Source organism: Vulpes vulpes, chromosome 13 (genome assembly GCF_048418805.1).
Source record: "Vulpes vulpes isolate BD-2025 chromosome 13, VulVul3, whole genome shotgun sequence".
Classification (NCBI taxonomy): Eukaryota; Metazoa; Chordata; class Mammalia; order Carnivora; family Canidae; genus Vulpes; species Vulpes vulpes.
Window position 1 is genome coordinate 110,015,561 of NC_132792.1, and position 17,825 is coordinate 110,033,385.

The following is a 17,825-nucleotide window of genomic DNA, read 5'->3' on the forward strand; positions in this document are numbered from 1 at the left end:
ATCAAGCCTGCACTGCTTACCTTTCCATGTGCAGAGCTGCATTGGCTGAATGTGAAATAAGGGTGGAATCTTGTGCCCATGTCATTAGACAAGCAGAGGTGCTGTGGAAATCTCTGCAGTGGTCTCTTGGAAATGCAGATTGCAGGCTCTTGGGTGTGTGAGAGGTCATATGTACCTGCAGGTAAGAGGACATGCCAGTTTCTCCAACCACCTTTCATAGATAACACTGCCAGGAGACCCAAATTCTGGGGATGAATGTTATCATATAGTATTAATCATTCCAGAGGCTGTGCTTGGTAGCCAAGTTTCAGTGGTTAAGTTAATTTTAAATAAAACTGGAAACAAATGTCATTTATTAGAAACATATATAATCATGCTTTTTAAAACCATTCTTCAGCATGCCTCGTCTGATCTAGTCAGGTTTATCTTTTTACTCTCTCTATAGAGATTTCATCTTCTTTCCTCTTCTACCCTATGCATGGGACCATTCTTCTCAATTATTATTAGCACATTTTGCTTGTCTTTCCAGTAATCAGATTACATGGCATGATTCCTCTCTCTGATCCAAATCATCCAACCTAAAATTATGTTTCCCTTACATTTTTTTCTTCAATAGTACTTTAGAGATAAATTAATGTTTACGTATTTACCCATGCTGTAATAAATGTATATGAGTTTCAATATTATTGAATTATTTGAGTTCTACAGTCCAGCTATGTAATAGTGGTGAAATAAAAGTAGCATCACACACACACACACACACACACACACACACACACACATGCAGATCTAATAACGTATATATGAATTATTATATTATTGTTTATATTTGCTTTGGAAAATTCCCTTATTTCATATGCTCATGGTCATCTAATGAAACACTTGAAAGTAGAGGATGTATATCTTTGTTTCATAATTTTTCCTAGAGGCATAATAAAGATATAAATACAGGCAAATATATATAACTATTTTTGAATGTTGAAAATACTAAGAAGTATGATAATTTCAGTTTGTAAATTCCAAATAGTAAAAGAGCGAGGCAACTTTAAGTTTGTATATGCTCATGTATAATATATGTAATGTGTATACATTTGTTGTTATTTGGCAAATGATTATAAATACCTATATGCATACACAAATTGATAACATACAACTTGTTTGATTATCTTATAATAATCAAGAAATTAGACACTTATATCATAAAACATTATTTCTGTAAAAGTTATACATGGATTTTATCTCATACTAATATAAAGCTAATTACAAGATTAAGAATTTATCTCAATAGCTATTAAGAGAAAAAAAACACATGTATAATTTATATTTGATTTCAGTGGGATTACTCTTTAGGAAAACAAAATCCAATGGTTTTCACTGAAGAAACATGTTATGGCCTGGAAAAAATACATTTATAGTATCTAACTTGTGCAAATATTTTCCTTTCAACAAATTCTTCTATTAGCACATACATTTATAGTTATAAAACAACCTTTAAGCCACACTTTACTAAGCCCTAAAGCAGACAAAAATCAAATGCAGATGTGGAATGGGAGCCAAACAGATGCTGAAAAACCCTGTCAATATCCTAAAGGAATCCATTTTCTATCAGAAAGAAACTTAATTTCTACTATAAAGAATTTGATTATGTATTGTTATACAAAATGTGATTAATGTTTTGTGGTGATTAATCAACTGCAAAATATATAATTATGCCATCTGTATTTTTCCAGCTTCTTGTCACTTAAAAATTCTGCAGGGGAGTTGGGAAGTGGGGGTATTGAGAACTTGTGGCATTTGGAGAGCTTTAAAGCCACAGGAGACTAGTGTGGGGAACAGAATAACTTACAGGACTGGTGCTTATTGTAATGGAAAAGAACTAAGATAGTAAACAAAGAGCCCCCCAAGGCCCACTGGTTCCCTGCAGAACAGAAGACTGAGAAGAGAGGCCACAGTCTCCTAGACACAGCAAGAATTAGCTCCCCCAGACAAATTGCCATTTGCTCTTCACTCCAAGAGCAGGTTACCAACTTCATCTTGACTAGTGGATGTAATGGCCTCAGTGCCAGCTAAGGGATTTATCGTTTTTTTTAGTACATCCATAACGTAAATATTTTTGCATTTCTATTCCACTACAATGCAAGATGTGAGACTGTGATTAATGTTTATGCCACGACCCATATTCATGTCTTCCTAAAAAATGAAAACTATTAGAGTTGTATTTACACATGTGTCCCAGTTGGAAAAAGTTTCAATATAGTTGAGAGTTGCTTATTAAGTTGAATTCTGCAGAATACCTAGGGTTTTAATATATTATTTTGACCTAGATAATGCTAGATAATATGTTTCATTGATTTTTTTTTTCATTTTACTATTGCTTTGGGGGGAGCATTATGTAGAAAAAGCTTAAAATGAGTTCTGCTTCAAATTCCCGATGGTTTTTAGTAGGAAGAATAGCATTCTACTTGTGTGCTAAAGGGTAGCACAGGGAGATGGAGTGATTTTCTTAAAGCATACTTCCTTAACTCCGGATATACATCAGAATCACATGGAATTCATTTTTTAAATGCAAAGTCTGGGCACAAATGCAGAGATTCTGCTTTAATTATTCTGGGGTAGAGTCCAAATACTGGTGTTTTTAAAACCTTCCAGATAATTTTCATGTAATGTTCATCCAGGATGGCTACCAATAAGCCAGTAGTCCTTCAAGTATGGTCCTCTTACCACCATCTCAGCATCACCCAGAAACTCATTAAAAATGTAAATTATAAAAAAATGTAAATTCTCAAGCTCCCTTTAGTCCTCTGAATCTGAAACTCTGGGTATGAGGTCCAGTGGTCTGCAATGTGAGTCCTATAGATGACTTTGTTGTACACTAACTGTTCCTTAAGTTTTAGCCTGAATTGGAATCTAAATTTCTGAAATAATAGATTTGGGATGAGGTTCAAATATTTGTATTTTTATCTGCTCTCCATGTGATGTGGAGACTGCTGGTTTCAGTCCACATTCTGGGTTACAGGGATAAGGTGTTGCAGCTAATAGAGCTGAAACCAACAAGATAATATATTAACAAATGTTTTAGATTTGTTCTGTATGATGTTTCTTAATCTAAGAATTACTCAATTTTTCAAAGACAGCTACCATAAAATGTTTAGTTTCAAACTCCAGCAGGTGAAACTCACATTCTCTCTCCAGCTTCTAGAACAAAAGCTATGCATGTGCAGGAACTCATCTGTCTTGTTCATTACTGAGTATGAATTGGTTAGCTCTCAATAAACATTTATGGGTTGAAAGAGAAAACAGACGGATATTTTGTTTGGACTCACCAGTAAATTCAGTCTAGCAAAAGATTCAGCTTACTATTTTCAGTAGTTGTTTTACCTAATTTGACAGGCTGTTTTGAAATAATATTGACTAGACCTATTTTGGTTAAAATTTGGAACCTGTCCACTTTGGCAACTGGCAACAAGCAGCTGTCTCTTGATTCAATTTTTCGGTTCTGGACCAGTTATTGTGGAGCCTCGCAGACATCCACTGATGCCATCATGGCAGTTATTTTCTGTTCATCTGGTCCTAATATCCATAAACCTTTAATCCTCTCAGTCACATAATTATGAATCTGCCATTAGCAACTAACAGAGCAGTTCACCACTAAGAGAGAAACCATCTCTTCCCTCACTCTTTCATACTCATATCCTAATGATTATAATGATATAAGTGGAGATATGGAAGACTATCTGTGACAGTTTATTTGGACTGGGCAGGTTTATTTTTTTTCTAATTTTTAAGACTGTGGGGATGATGTATCTATACATTAGCAAAACAGAAATCATAACTATTTTTGGCACATGGTTTATGGAAGGATAATCCTCTTTTCTCTCCTTTTCTGAGAGATAAGGAAGAAAATCATTTGAAAAAATAAAGAGGTAGAAGAAAAGGAGAGCAGCTCCACTGTGGGAAAAGTTGACATGGATGCAACCTCAAAAACTACTCTTCTCACTACAGTACAGTGCCTTGTAGCACATACTACTTTCAGAGAGATTTGGATGAAAGCTCCAACTAAATAACCTATTTCATGGTGTTGAGAGCAAGGAGTTGATTATTTAATATGTTGTCTCCACCTGTGTGTAAAAACAGAGCACATTTAGCATATGCTACCAGGATTTCAAAAGATGTCAGATTCTGTCAAATTTAGCATTTTTCATCAAGATCTCAAAAAAAGACTTTAGATTTATCAAATTAGTGAGGGATGTGTGATCTGGACCATGTGCTCAAGTTACCAGGTAGCTACAAAAAAAAAAAAAAAAAGCCAACAAGAAGCAATGTTGTGAAATGTTGATAAACAGCTTAATCACCCATCAGGATGATTCAAAAAGAAAACATATTACTTTGGAATTTGGAGATGACTCCTAAAAGAAGATAGAAGGATAAAGAGAAAATAACTGGAATTCAATGATCTAGGAAAAAATACTTAAAGATGAGAAAAGTAAGAAACTAAAACTACTACCACAATGCATACTCAGTTATCTTAATGACTTTGTAATAAAATGTATATGTGATAAATAAATAATTATGAAATATAAAATGGCATTTAGTACAGAACCAAGGCAGACATAAGTTTATAAATTTAAAAAGAAAGGAATGAAAAGATATAAAAACAAGCTTTATCAATCATAAATTGGGATAGACTTGACTTGATAAATAAATTTAGTCACTGACCTTTAGAAGCACAACTGTGCAAAGGGCTAAAAGGATATGACAATCAGGAGTTAATCACACACTGTTGGCATAATGCTTCCAGTTTCCATCACTTGGAAAAGTAAATGCCTTTGCAATACCAAAAACCTGGAAATGTCCATTGGGAGAAGAATTTAAAATTTTCACATGTTAAAGGGTACCTGGCTGGCTCAGTTGGAAGAGAATGCAACCTTCAATCTCAGAGTTATGAGTTTGAGCCCCACACTGGGTGTAGAGATTACTTAAAAAAAATACTTTTTTCACATTTTGACATATGAATGAAAAAGTACTGTGTGTGTGTGTGTGTGTGTGTATACACACACACACACACACACACACATACACATTGACTTTGAATGTTGAGTGAAAAAAGAAAGTTGCAGAATGGTAAGAAAAGAATTAAAATGGTAAGAACAGAATGTAAAGTGTAAAGGGAACAATGCATGGCCTATGAATACATTGGAGAGGAGGTCCTCCAGGCAAGGGTGGAGAATATCTTGATAAAGGTGACTTCTATAAAAATTGACTTCACAAAATACACGTGATTTAAACATTCAAATTATTCTTTTTTAATGCTTAATAATTTCTGGAGGTCCATTAGGTCATTTTATTTTGGGAATATTATAATGTTTAAGAAGTTGAAGGAACAAACAAAGTGACACCATATAGCTCGGTCTCTGGGTGGAGCACAAGAGAACTAATTTCATCATTTATTTGGGCAAGTGTTTACTGACCGCCGTAAGTAGATTACTAAGTTGTATGGACATTCTGGGTAACAGATACATTCTGTCTTCCAAGAGTTTGCAATTTCAAATTCTCAACTGATCAATCAAAGAAAATTGAAAGAGGTTCAAATTCTAGGTAAAGTCTATTGTTTCTTATGGCATTCTGTAAATAGTTGCAGTTTCTGTTGGCCATGTTCTCTTTACTTCCAATTTTTATATGATTGTAAGAAGAAATTTAACTTGAGGAAAATCAAAGTATATTCATTTTTCACATAATGGCTGAATATTGAAGAAATGGCACCACAAATAATAAGATACCTAGGAATAAACCTAGCCAAAGAAGTGAAAGGCCTATACTCTGAAAACTATAAAACATTGATGAAAGAAATTGAAGACACCACAAAGAAATGAAAAGACATTCCATGCTCATGGACTGGAAGAACAAATATTGTTAAAATGTCTAAATATTGAAGAAATGCTATTTTTAGGTGCCCTGATCACTATAAGCTTCTCTGTGAGAACTAACCACTAATGCTTTGTTACAGAACTTCAACTTTCCAAAGATACCATAGCAGGGTAACCAATTAAAGGAGATCATTAAGGAAATATATTGCAATTAAGTTTACAGTCAGTGATAGGGCTTGTTGGTAGATAAGAGGAATCTTTTAAATGTGGGCTATTTATTTATTTTTCCATTTTATCATGTTGATTATCACAGCATGAGACATTCTTTTAGATTAAAAACATTGTGAAACGTTAAATTTAAAAAATGAAAAAGCCAATATGCACAATTAAACAATTATCACTCTCAACCTAGACTCACAAATGAAAATAAATAGGTAAGACAAGAGCGCATAAACACTTAGGGGGTCTCAGTTACACTCACTGCCTCTGTGGCAGCTCCATTAACTTGAAACCTTGGGTTGTTATTAAGAAATTACAGTCTTGCCTCAGGAAGGGACGGAGTTATGCTTGTTCATAAGACTGGGATATAGCTTCCTGATCACTAGGACAGGCGCTCTCGCTTCCCAGGTGCAGTGTGTACATGTTTGAATGTGTGGCATTTAACAAATGTACAATCTATCTCCTTTTTCTCAAAATGTGTACTCAAATTCTACTCAAGAGTATAAGTTTGCAACTTGGGGCAAAGCTCATGGTTCTAATATGTATCACAATAAAGAAAATATACAGGAGTGAACAGCAATGGCAACAACAAAAGCATACTGTATGCAGGCTCCAAACCACATCATATACTTTCACGGACCAGAAATAGAACAAATGCAGAGAACTGTGAGCACAGCTATGGTGTCAGGCCTGCTGGTATCCAAGACTGTGAACAGATAATGGCAATGATATTCAGTAATGGATCATCTGCTTAAAGCCACCACAGTTCAGTGGCCAGAACAGTCTACTCCAAAATGGCTTCAGGAAGCAGAAACTTGAGAATCTATAAAAGAATAAAGACAAGGTCAAAGCTATATGATCAGAAAATGTAACAAGCAAGAGCTGGCTGGATGACAGGAAGTGCAAAATCCCCAGTAGCTTAGCAGGAAAGAGACCTGCCCCACAACTGTAGGGACCGAGGTTCAGTGAGCAAGAGGCAAGGCCAAAATCTTGAGACAAAAACAGATAAGAAAACAGAGAGGGAAGTGAGAAAAGAAGAAACAGCACACAACTTCCCACTCAAAATTATCATTTTCTTCAAAATAGCAAAGGTAAATATGAAAGATCAGAGATATATAGATATAAATTCCTGAGGAAAAGAAAGATTTATCTCAGAAAGCATTAATTTTGTGTAAAAGTCTTAGAACAGTTTAAATATACTAAATCATGGTACAATAAAATGTAAACCTCTCTACCAAAATAAAGGCATAATAAGCAAAGTTGAAGGCCAACAAATGACAAGAAAATATTTATAATGTATTTAAATGACAAATGTTTATTCTATGGTATATATTAAGAATTAGCAGGGGCCCGTGGCTGACTCAGTTGGTCGAACACATGACTCTCAATCTTGGGGTTGTAAGTTGAGCCCCATACTGGATGTAGACATTCCTTAAAACATAAAATCTTAAAACAAAATTTAGAAATCAGTAAGGAAGCTACAAACAACTCAAAGGTTATGAACATGATACATTAAAGAGAAAAAAAAGTTCAGTAATGATATGAAAAGGTGTTCAACCTAAATTCATCAAGAAAATGAAAAATAAAATATGTCACCTGCATCTGATCGGCAAAATTTTAATTGTCTGCCAATACCATGTGTTGGGCATAATGTCTCCTTTAGTAGCCTAGTATAAAGCTCAAGTAATATTACCTGTCTCTACATATCTTTGAAAAACCCAATAACATAATATCATAATGTCATAATATATAATATTATAAATAAAATATGAAAGAATAAATAAAAGAAAGTAGCTTATAATATGATTGTACACTTTAATACATAAATATTTGGTCATGACAGCATAATGTCAGGCATTTGCATCCATATCATGGTGAAAAGGACAGCAATGAGTACAGGACAGATCCTGGCATATTTAGTAGACAATTTATTGATCATGGATATTGTCACTAGTAACGTGCTTTGTGAAGTTTTTTTAAGTACTGATTTTTATGCATATCTCTATCTCCCAGAAAAAGAAAAAAAAGTATGTCTTTCTACAGTTTATACAGTGTTCTAGTCACTGAAAATGCAGCATAGATTAAAACTAAGCAAAAAGTTCTTTGGATTTATATGGAAGCTACCAGCTAATTCATAGCTCTGATAATTACACACAAGTTTGGATTTTTTATTTAGTTCTGTTTTGCTTATCTTCATAAATGTCCAATTATATTCTTAAAATATCTTTGAGGAGAAGGACAATTCTTGTTCGGAGAGATTGTGACATGCACTGTTAGTCATCCCATTTTCCTGACCCTACCCACTTAATGCCAGTAGCACTTTCTAGCTGTTATGACAACCCAAAATTTCCCCACAAATTCCAATGTCTCTCAGAATGTGCTATCATCCTCTAGGAGAAGCCCTGATTATTGCAAGGGGGACTTTTTCATTGCATTGATTGTGATATAAATCAGTGCAACTTACAAGGGCAGTTTGTTAATTTATAATATATTTAACGGCCTCATTCTCTGAAACCAAGCAATTCCACTCACAAGCATATACTCCAGAGAAATCATAGCTGATGACTTGGGGAAGAATGTACATGAGTGATTATTACAGCACAGAGAAAAACTGAAACTACCTAAATGTTATAAACAGGAAAAGGGATAAATAAATTGTGGCATTTTCTTGCAACGGAATACTTGATAGATATACATATAAAATGACAGAGCTACATATATGAATTGACAAATTTCAAAAAAATAATATTGAAAAAAGTTGTAGAAGGAGCTGTACAATACGATGTCAATTACATAACTTCATAAAAAAATCACATCAGTGTTGAGACAGGCTTTTCCTCTAGAAAGAGAGGGAGAGGAATCTAATAAGGTACTTTCCTAAACAAAAGTTTCAAAGTGGGTATGTCAAAATGTTTCTGTTACTAACCTGATATCTATGAGAGAGTTTCTTATACTACTCTCTATAATAATATAGAGTTATTTTTTCAACTATATTTTAGTTAACCAGTATCTCAAGGCATGGGCTTTTGTGGTAACAGAAAAGATTCTTTCTTTTTCCTAAGTCCTTCATCTTATATTTGAAACATTTCCTTACAAATAACTTTTCCCACAAGTTTCTTGATAGCCTCAATTCTCCCCTGTGTTTTATGAAATCCACACTCTTTGTATAAAACAATGTATCACTCATATTTTTTCCCCTTAACCTCTAGCATATCTACCTTTTATATCATGTACAAGAAATAAATAGCTGGAATGTGGAGGTAGATTTTGTATGAAAATAAACACATGAAATGTGTGTATTGATGAAATGATTTTGCCTTGAGTCAGGAACTTTATTTCAGAGAGTGTCCGTCCTCAAAAAAACATAATTTTATACTAAGGTAGATGTGATTTCTATACTTTCTCAAACTTTAAAAAAGCGAAATTATTTTGTAGATTATTTCTAAGTATTACAGACATTTTGCAACATACGATAAAGGACAGAGTACCTAACTTATGTTTCTTTTCTGTTTTGTCTTTTTTTTATTGTAAAGATTATTCTAGTAAGAAATTACAAATAGGGGAGTATTTTTTATAGCGATGCCACAGCTGTTGAAAAATTTTATTTTACTTTTGAACTTTAGATAGTTGCAGACCGGCAGAGACTTCATAGCAAGCAGCATAAAAGCCATAAGGCAGTGACCTTTCAAACTCAAACTTCTGTGTAATGGGGAACTAGTGGAGTAAAAGAGGGTATCTGAGAGTAACACAGCATCAAGCTGATAAAAACAGATGAGGGTCCATTCATGTTATCTTCCTTGTGACTGTGGACTCCAATTTAAGTTATGATTTGTATTATATTTATTTTGTGTTCACAAATGCTTAAGATCTCAGTAGGCTAGATGTTTACTCCAAGGGGGACATGCTAAGAGCTAAAGTCAAATTCTGGAACTTAGAATACACAGGTCACTTCAGAAGCACCTCTTGACACAGTAATTCCTATCGTCGCTTAGGTATGCTATTTATTAAAAGTAGTCAATAAATGCTGTTGAAGAAATAGATTAATTGGATTTGTCACAGTAGGGCATCATGCTTCATTTAGCCTGAGAACTGGCTTCCATCAGTAGCATCAGAGGTTGTTTTAGAGTTGCAGGAATATCTATCATGGTGACAATTCAGAGATTAGCTTTATTTATGAAAAATAATCATTTCTACTAAAGCCCATTATGCATTGTCCTTATTGATTTATCTAAAATTTTATTAAGGTCCCTTCACATAGACTCAGGTTCAGTGTGTAATAAAAACTCTTTTATTAACCCCAAATTAATTATTTTGAACATATTAGAGAAGAGTTCTCTGGATAAGGTAGTCCATGACACTGGCATTCCTATTCCCCCCCCCACACACTCACCCCATGTAGCAATTTTACATTTCCAGCCCTGTTCCTAATTTTCAATCTTCGGTCAATCACTAATTCGTTCATTTGGTTAGTCAGTCAGTCAATAAATGTTTATTAAGTACCATTATGTGCCATGCATCATTATAGGTGCTGAGATAGGGCAGTAACAAAACATGCAAGTCTCTGCCCTCACAAAGCTATTCTGGAGGGGAGACAAACTGAAATATAAATCTCTCTCTATTATCTATCTATCTATCTATCTATCTATCTATCTATCTATCTATCATCTATTCATCTAATTATGCTAAGGAGAAACTAAAGCAGGCATGGGAACTAGGAAGCGTGTGTGGGATGAGAGGAAGAGCGATAGTGGTGTTAGGCAGATTGCAGTCTTAGAGAGAATGACCAGGCTTTTCTGACTAAGTGCATATTTGATTGAAGATGGCAAGCAAGTGGCAAAGTAAATCTACGTGAAGAGCTTTCCAGGTAACAGGATCAGCAGGTGCAAAAGATCCCAAGTTTGGGGTATGCCTGGTACGATCCTAGGTCAGAGTCAATGCCAGGATGAAGAATCTCAGATGTTTGCCTGAACCTCCAAAGTCAAGTATCTCTTTGTCTATCACTTTGACCATCCTTTCAGCTTTCTTCACCGTGTTTCTTTCTTGAGTTACAAAATCCAGGACCGCGAGAATACATTCAGGCTTCCTATGAGGAATAGTAACACTTAGAATTGAGTTCCTTTCCCTTTGAAGCCCAGTATTTTTTAGTCAACCACCTGCCCCATCCCACTCACCTAGCAATTTTATAGCACAATTCTTCCTTAAAGTTTGCATGGTTCAGAATGTTTAGACCTCTTCAAATTGTGTGTAATACTGTCAATATTAAAGGGAGTACTACTATATGTCTGCAAAAAAGGTAACTGGGGCTTCCTACAGGAAAGTTAGGGTATATGAATCTCCCTTGTTTTATGGAATATATATATATATATATATAGGCAGAGGGAGAAGCAGGCTCCATGCAGGGAGCCCAATATGGGACCCAATCCCAGGACTCCTAGATCACACCATGAAGCCAAAGGCAGATGCTCAAATCACTGAACCACCCAGGTGCCCCCTATGAAATATTTTTTGATGCAACATATTATCAGACTAAGAAAACTATTTAAATAGAGGGAAAAATAAGAATTACATCAACTTAATATTGGCACATTATACAGCTATATATTTTTTTTCTAAAATGCCACTTGACTAGCATGTGCAAATTGTTCCTGATTTATATGGATTTGTTTTTCAGTGAGCACAAATGTATCCTGAATATATCCCTCATTTTTTAAAATCTTTTTTAGGTACCAGAAACGTTTTCAAATTTGCTTTCTCTGAACAACGTAAGAAAACTCAAAACCTAATTCTGAACTCATGTCTATACAGTATTACTTGTTAGGATTTACGTGCTCATTTAATTAATTATAAAAACCCTGGTGAAAGCTCTCTCTATTCTGAGCCATTCACACATTGTTTCAGACTATTTTAATTAGTACAGCTGTGCATTCCATACTATTAGTTACCTCTCATCTCTCCATTTTTTCTATCTTCAAGTGCTTTCCCAACTACATTAACTTTATTTACACTTCTATCAGCAAAAAAATCTCTGGTTAGTTCTTATAAACATTTATTTTTTTAAAAAATTCACTTTATTGAGTTACAATTTATATAAAATCTAGTAATTTTAATTGCACAGTTCAATGGATTTTATCCATGTAATCATCACCCAAAAAGCTCTCTCATGCCCCCTCTTAATCAATCACCATCCACCACTGCCCCAGGCAACCACTGCTCTGCTTTCTATCACTTCAGATTAAATTAGTCATTTCTACAATGTCCCGTAAATGGAATGATACAGCATGTGCTAATTCATGTCTGGATTCTTGGACATGATTTTAGACGATCATGTGATTGTCTGCCAATAGATTTTTTCTTTTTGTTTCTGAGCAGTATTTCACCAGGTGATATATCACAATTTATTTATTCACTTGTCTATTGGTGGACAATATTAGGGTTTCCAATTTTTGGCTATTATGAATAAAATTTCTCTAAATAAACATACAGTAGTCTTTGTAAGGACATATTTTCATTTTTTTTCTACTTAGCAATATAATTTTTCTATTTCATAAAACTGCATGTTTAATATTTTAATAATGTTAAACTGTGTAAAACTCTTCCACATTGGTTAAAACATTTTAAATTTTCACCAGCATTATATGAGATTTTCATTTACTCTACATCCTCACCAACACTGTTTATTATATGCATGTGTGTGGGGGGTTATGTTTTAGTTTTATTCATTTTAATGAGTATGTTGGTCTATCTCTATTGATTTTACTGGCATTTCTGTCAAGACTAATGCTGAGTATTCTTTCATTTGCTTCTTGGCCATTGGTATACCTTTATTTCCAAAGTATCTTTTTAGCTCTTTTCCTCATTTAAAAAAATGGGTTTGTGTCATTAATAAGAGTTTACAGAAGATTTTTTTGATATATTTTCTGGGAATTAGTTCCTGGTCATATATACGAGTTGCACATATTTTCCCCAACTGTAGTTTAACTTTTCATTTTTTAATAATGTTTTTCAAAGAGCAGAATTTTCTATTTTAATAAAGGTCAATTTATATGTTTTTCTTTTATGATTAGTCCTTTATGTACTCTATATAAGAAATTTTTGCTTTCCACAAAGACACAATTTAATCTTATGTTTTCTTCTAAAAGTTTTAAAATAGTAGTTTTTACATTTAAATCTATGATTCATTTTGAGTTAACTTTCAGTTACATGGGGAGGTAAACTATGAAGTTCCTTATTTTTCATACGTATATCCAGAAATCCCAGCACCTTTTGTTGTAAAGATGCTAGTTCTTATTAAATTACATTGGTGTCTTTACAATTGGCCGTGTATGTATGGGTATGGACTCACACATACATGGTCAATTGATCTCTGGACCCTCTATTTTGTTGCCTTGATATATGTATGTATTCTTACTCTGATAATATATTGTCTTAATTACTCTTGATTTATAGTAAGTCTTCAAATAGGGCAAACCCCCAACTTTGTTCTTTTACAATGTTGTTTTGGCTATTTTTTTTTATCATTATCATTTCCATATAAATTCTGAAGAAATTTCTAAAGAAATCCTGTTGAGTTTTATTTGGGATTACTTTGAGTCTATGAATGACTTTGGTCAAAAATTTTAAAGATGCCTAATAATCCATGAAAATATATCTCTCCACTTATGTACACAAGTCTTTGCTTTGTCAGTGCTCTGTAGTTGTCAGTATACGTATCTTACCAATATTTGTTAAAGTTATTCTTTTTAAAAATATTTATTTATTTATTTTAGAGAAAGAATGTAAGTACAAGTGTGATTGGCAGAGGGAGAAAGAGAGAAAAGCCCAAGAAGATTCTGCATTGGTTCAGAGCCCAACACAGGGCTTGAACTCATGACCCGAAATCACAGTCAACACCGAGAGTCGGAGGCTCAACCAACTGTACCACCCAGGCACCCCTTGTTAAATTTATTCTTAAGTGGGCTGTGGTATTATTTTCTTTTGCTTTTGATAATTTATGTTTCAATAGTTTATTGAGATTGAAATGCAGTTGGTTTCTGTATACTGGTCCCAACTGTGCAAAACTCCCTCTGGTAGTATAGAAATGACCTCTCAGCAAAATGGGTCAATTTTAGGCATACTTGACTTGTTATTCTTTCCTCTGGATCACAATCTTGCCCTCCCATTGTCCAAGGTCTGAAACAGTGGTTTTTATGTATTTAAACCATTTTCTTAGTTGTTTAGAGTGGAAATATAATTCTACACTCTGTTGTTCCTTTGTGACCTTAAGTGGAAGCCCACAGTGATCTCTGCTTTTTTCTTTTAATTGTTAATATTAAATGCTAATGATGTAATTCAAGGAGATTATATTCCTTCAAATATTAAGCTTCTAACCTAAGCACAGGAAATGATTTTTTTCATTTTTTAAAGCATTTTTATGTTTCTCAGCAGAATTTTAAAATGTGCTTAATATTTTTACACTTTGTATTTTTAATTTGATGTTTGTAAACTGCATTGCTATGTAATTGTTTGGATAGCATATGTCAATTTTTTTGTAATAATACGTTCTTTTTTATCTTTTAAAGTTCAAATTTTTAGACATTTCTGTTAGTAGTCAGAGTGAATGTATTAAGCAGGATCTGTTTTTGTTTGTTTTGTTTTGAAGGGTGAGTAGTTCTTTTTTTCCTTCCTTCCTCCCTTCCTTCTTTAAACAATTTTTAAATTTTAAATAGCAATAGTTTGTTGAGATTCCATGCCTTCTTTAATTAATTTTGACCATTTGTATTTTATTACAAAATCATTCATTTTCATTTTCATTGTGGATTATAAAGTTTTGTATAGTGTTGATTACAATACTGTCTGTATTAAGTAACTGTTCTCTTGCACATCTGAGGTTATTGTCCTATCAGCATATCCAATAATGTGTATTCACTTTTCTGCTTTTTTCTTCATTATTTTATTTTGTACTTTATGATTTAACATAAAAATCTTTGCAATTTCTTTAATATTAATATATTTTTATTCTCTATTTCATTAATTTTGAGTTTTTGTTGTTCTCTTCTTCTCTTTTCCATACTTAAAAAAATTCTCTTTTCTATCTTTCTAAGTTCACAGCCTAATAGGTTTATATTCATTAATTCCTTTAGTGATAGTTCAAAGTCATTCACTTTCCTCTGGGAAAATGTGTCTCTGACTGTATCTTGTCTTCAGTACCAAACCTTTATGGCTAAAATAAATTTATTTTTCTTCTTCCCCACCCCAGTAGAATCAGGACACCCATCTCTGAGGAAAAATCAGAATCACTCTGTTTAAATAGATTGCACTGGAAGGTGCTATGCACTGGATTTGAATTGAATTAACTGTGTGAGTCATTTCTCACATTGGATGAGGTGATGGAGACAGTGGGGTGAATATATATAGAATTCACTATCTTCAGTGTTTTATAAGTTGAGAATTAAATGATTGAAAACAATTTTCCTTCCTCATATTTGATAAATTCAAAATGAGCAAGCTGAGAGAAGTTATGTTTGTTTTGATGGGCACTAACCTTTAGAGCTCAGCCTCAGGCTTACCAATCATATTTTCTCCAATTGATGTCTTATTGCTGTCGTGGCAACTTAGAGCCTAGTATTACTCCTTATATTCTTATGTTGAGGGACGCTCCAGGTATGACCTATCTATTCTCCTGAACCATGACTAGTTAGCATATTTTAACTTGAACAATGACACAATAAAATTGTAACAAATTGAAAAGTAGTATAAAAATAATGACAGGCTAATAATATCTATTTCAGGAAGAGAAAGAATGGCTTGGGGTAAGGAAACAGATTGTTTAGAGGCCTAAAAGAGAGTTGCTTGTGTGAGCAGTAAAAAAAAAAAAAAAAAAAAGAAACCATATGCGCGCACACGCGCACACACACACACACACACACACACAAAGCAAAGATGCCATTGTTCATATTAAGCAACAGTCAAAACATGAATTCTTGTCTACCTGCTATTTAAACTCTTCTGGAGATAATTAATAAATATAAGTCTCTCTCCAAAGCAGCATTCTGTTTGGCCCCTGACCAATAGGTAACTCCATTCCCAAAGATACTGGTCTAATTCCTTCTCCCTGGCGAGAGAGCTCAGGGGAAAAAGTACAGCTCTGTCTCTCTTTTTCAATTACATCTACCTATTCCCAAGAGGCTTCACCCAAACAACAAGTCCAAGGATTCTAAACAAGATGTTTTTCTTTTGAACATGTCCAACTTGGCTCAGCCTCCCTGCAGTGCAGTTCCAATATGATTCAATATGATTCTGGAATAAAATCAAATGATGTTTGTTTCCTTTTTTTCATCTACTGTAAGGAAGTTTCTAATCTCACAAGGCAAATTTCTGATTTCTCTGGGATTTACATTAAAAAATCATGTCTATACTTAAAAAGTGTAACAAATGAGAGAGTTTGCACACATGAAATTCATCCACTAAATTGAAATAATGGAAAATTGAGACAGTTTATAATGGGATCATCTCTAATTTGTGTGTATATTAGTGAAATAATATTGCATTTAGTTATTCCATAAGAAGTCTAAATACTTATATTAATAACCTGTATATATACACAATTATTGAAGGACAATATTAAAATAACGGCCTACTAATAACTATATTTTAAATAATTCATAGCATTAAGTTAGAATTCTGTCTCTTCATGTTTTTAGTAACTCAGATATTTACTAAAAGATCACAGTGAAAAGAAGGTGTAACTTAGGTCCCATCATCTCACTTATGTGATTCCCAAGTACCAAACTATGCCAGCCCATTCTTCCAACTTTATTTTTCATTGAGTCAGATGCTAATGCTATTATTGTAGCAGATGCTATTATTGTAGCCAACAAGCAAATAAATTTATCAAGTTGTTGAGTTACCAGGAAAGTCAAAGAAGAGTAACTTTGGAGTTCAGTAGAATGTATCAGTATTTTCCATTTTTTCTTGACTAGAATATTATAAAAATATATGCACCAAATATGGCACAATAGAATATTTTATTGAATTGTTAGCAAGATACCAAAGATGTATTTTTCTTTTGCCATCATATGTTACTACTGTAATTAATGTTTACATTGGCAATAGCTGGGCATTGTGTGTACAAATGTCCTTCCTTCTCTTGATGTTCTCATTGTCATTGTAATGAACAAGATATTGAAATAAAATTACTGTGGATTGAGGAATATATCATATGGTGTGAAATATATAGAAACAGTTTAACTCACCATGGGTAACATGCTACCATTTCTAAGTCACTCTAATAGCTCCCCAGGAGATAGTAACTAAGTTTTGCTATAGTTAGACCTCAACTGTTAAAGTAAAGATTGTCCTATAGAGATGGCACAGCTCCTACGCGATGCTTCTCCACCCCAGTGTTACTGAGAGAATAACTGACATATAACATTGTATAAGTTTAAGGTGTCAAATGTGCTGATTAGATACAAGTATACATTGTAAAATAGCTACCACAACAAAGTTAATTAATACCTCTGTCATCACACATAATTACCTTTTTGTACATGTGTAGAATGTTTAAGATCTACTCTTTTTGCAACTTTCAAGTATATAATTCAGTATTGTTATCGGCACCCTGCTATACATTGCATACCTGGAGCTTATTTATCTTACAACCAGATGTTTGTACCCTTTGCTCAGCATTTCCTCATTTTCCTCACTTCCTAGCCCCTGGTAACCACTGTTGCACTCTGTCTCTAGAAGTTCTGCTCTTTCAGATTT

At 33.7% G+C, this 17,825-nt stretch overlaps 1 long non-coding RNA gene across 3 annotated transcripts in view; it reads right to left on the reverse strand.

The window, feature by feature from the left end:
* LOC140594954 (uncharacterized) overlaps positions 1-17,825 on the reverse strand; it is a 312,365-nt gene that overhangs the window by 157,870 nt on the left and 136,670 nt on the right. For all 3 annotated transcript variants that reach the window (XR_011996239.1, XR_011996238.1, XR_011996240.1), the window contains exon 2: positions 21-175. This is a non-coding gene — a long non-coding RNA (uncharacterized lncRNA). The remainder of the gene's footprint in view (positions 1-20; positions 176-17,825) is intronic.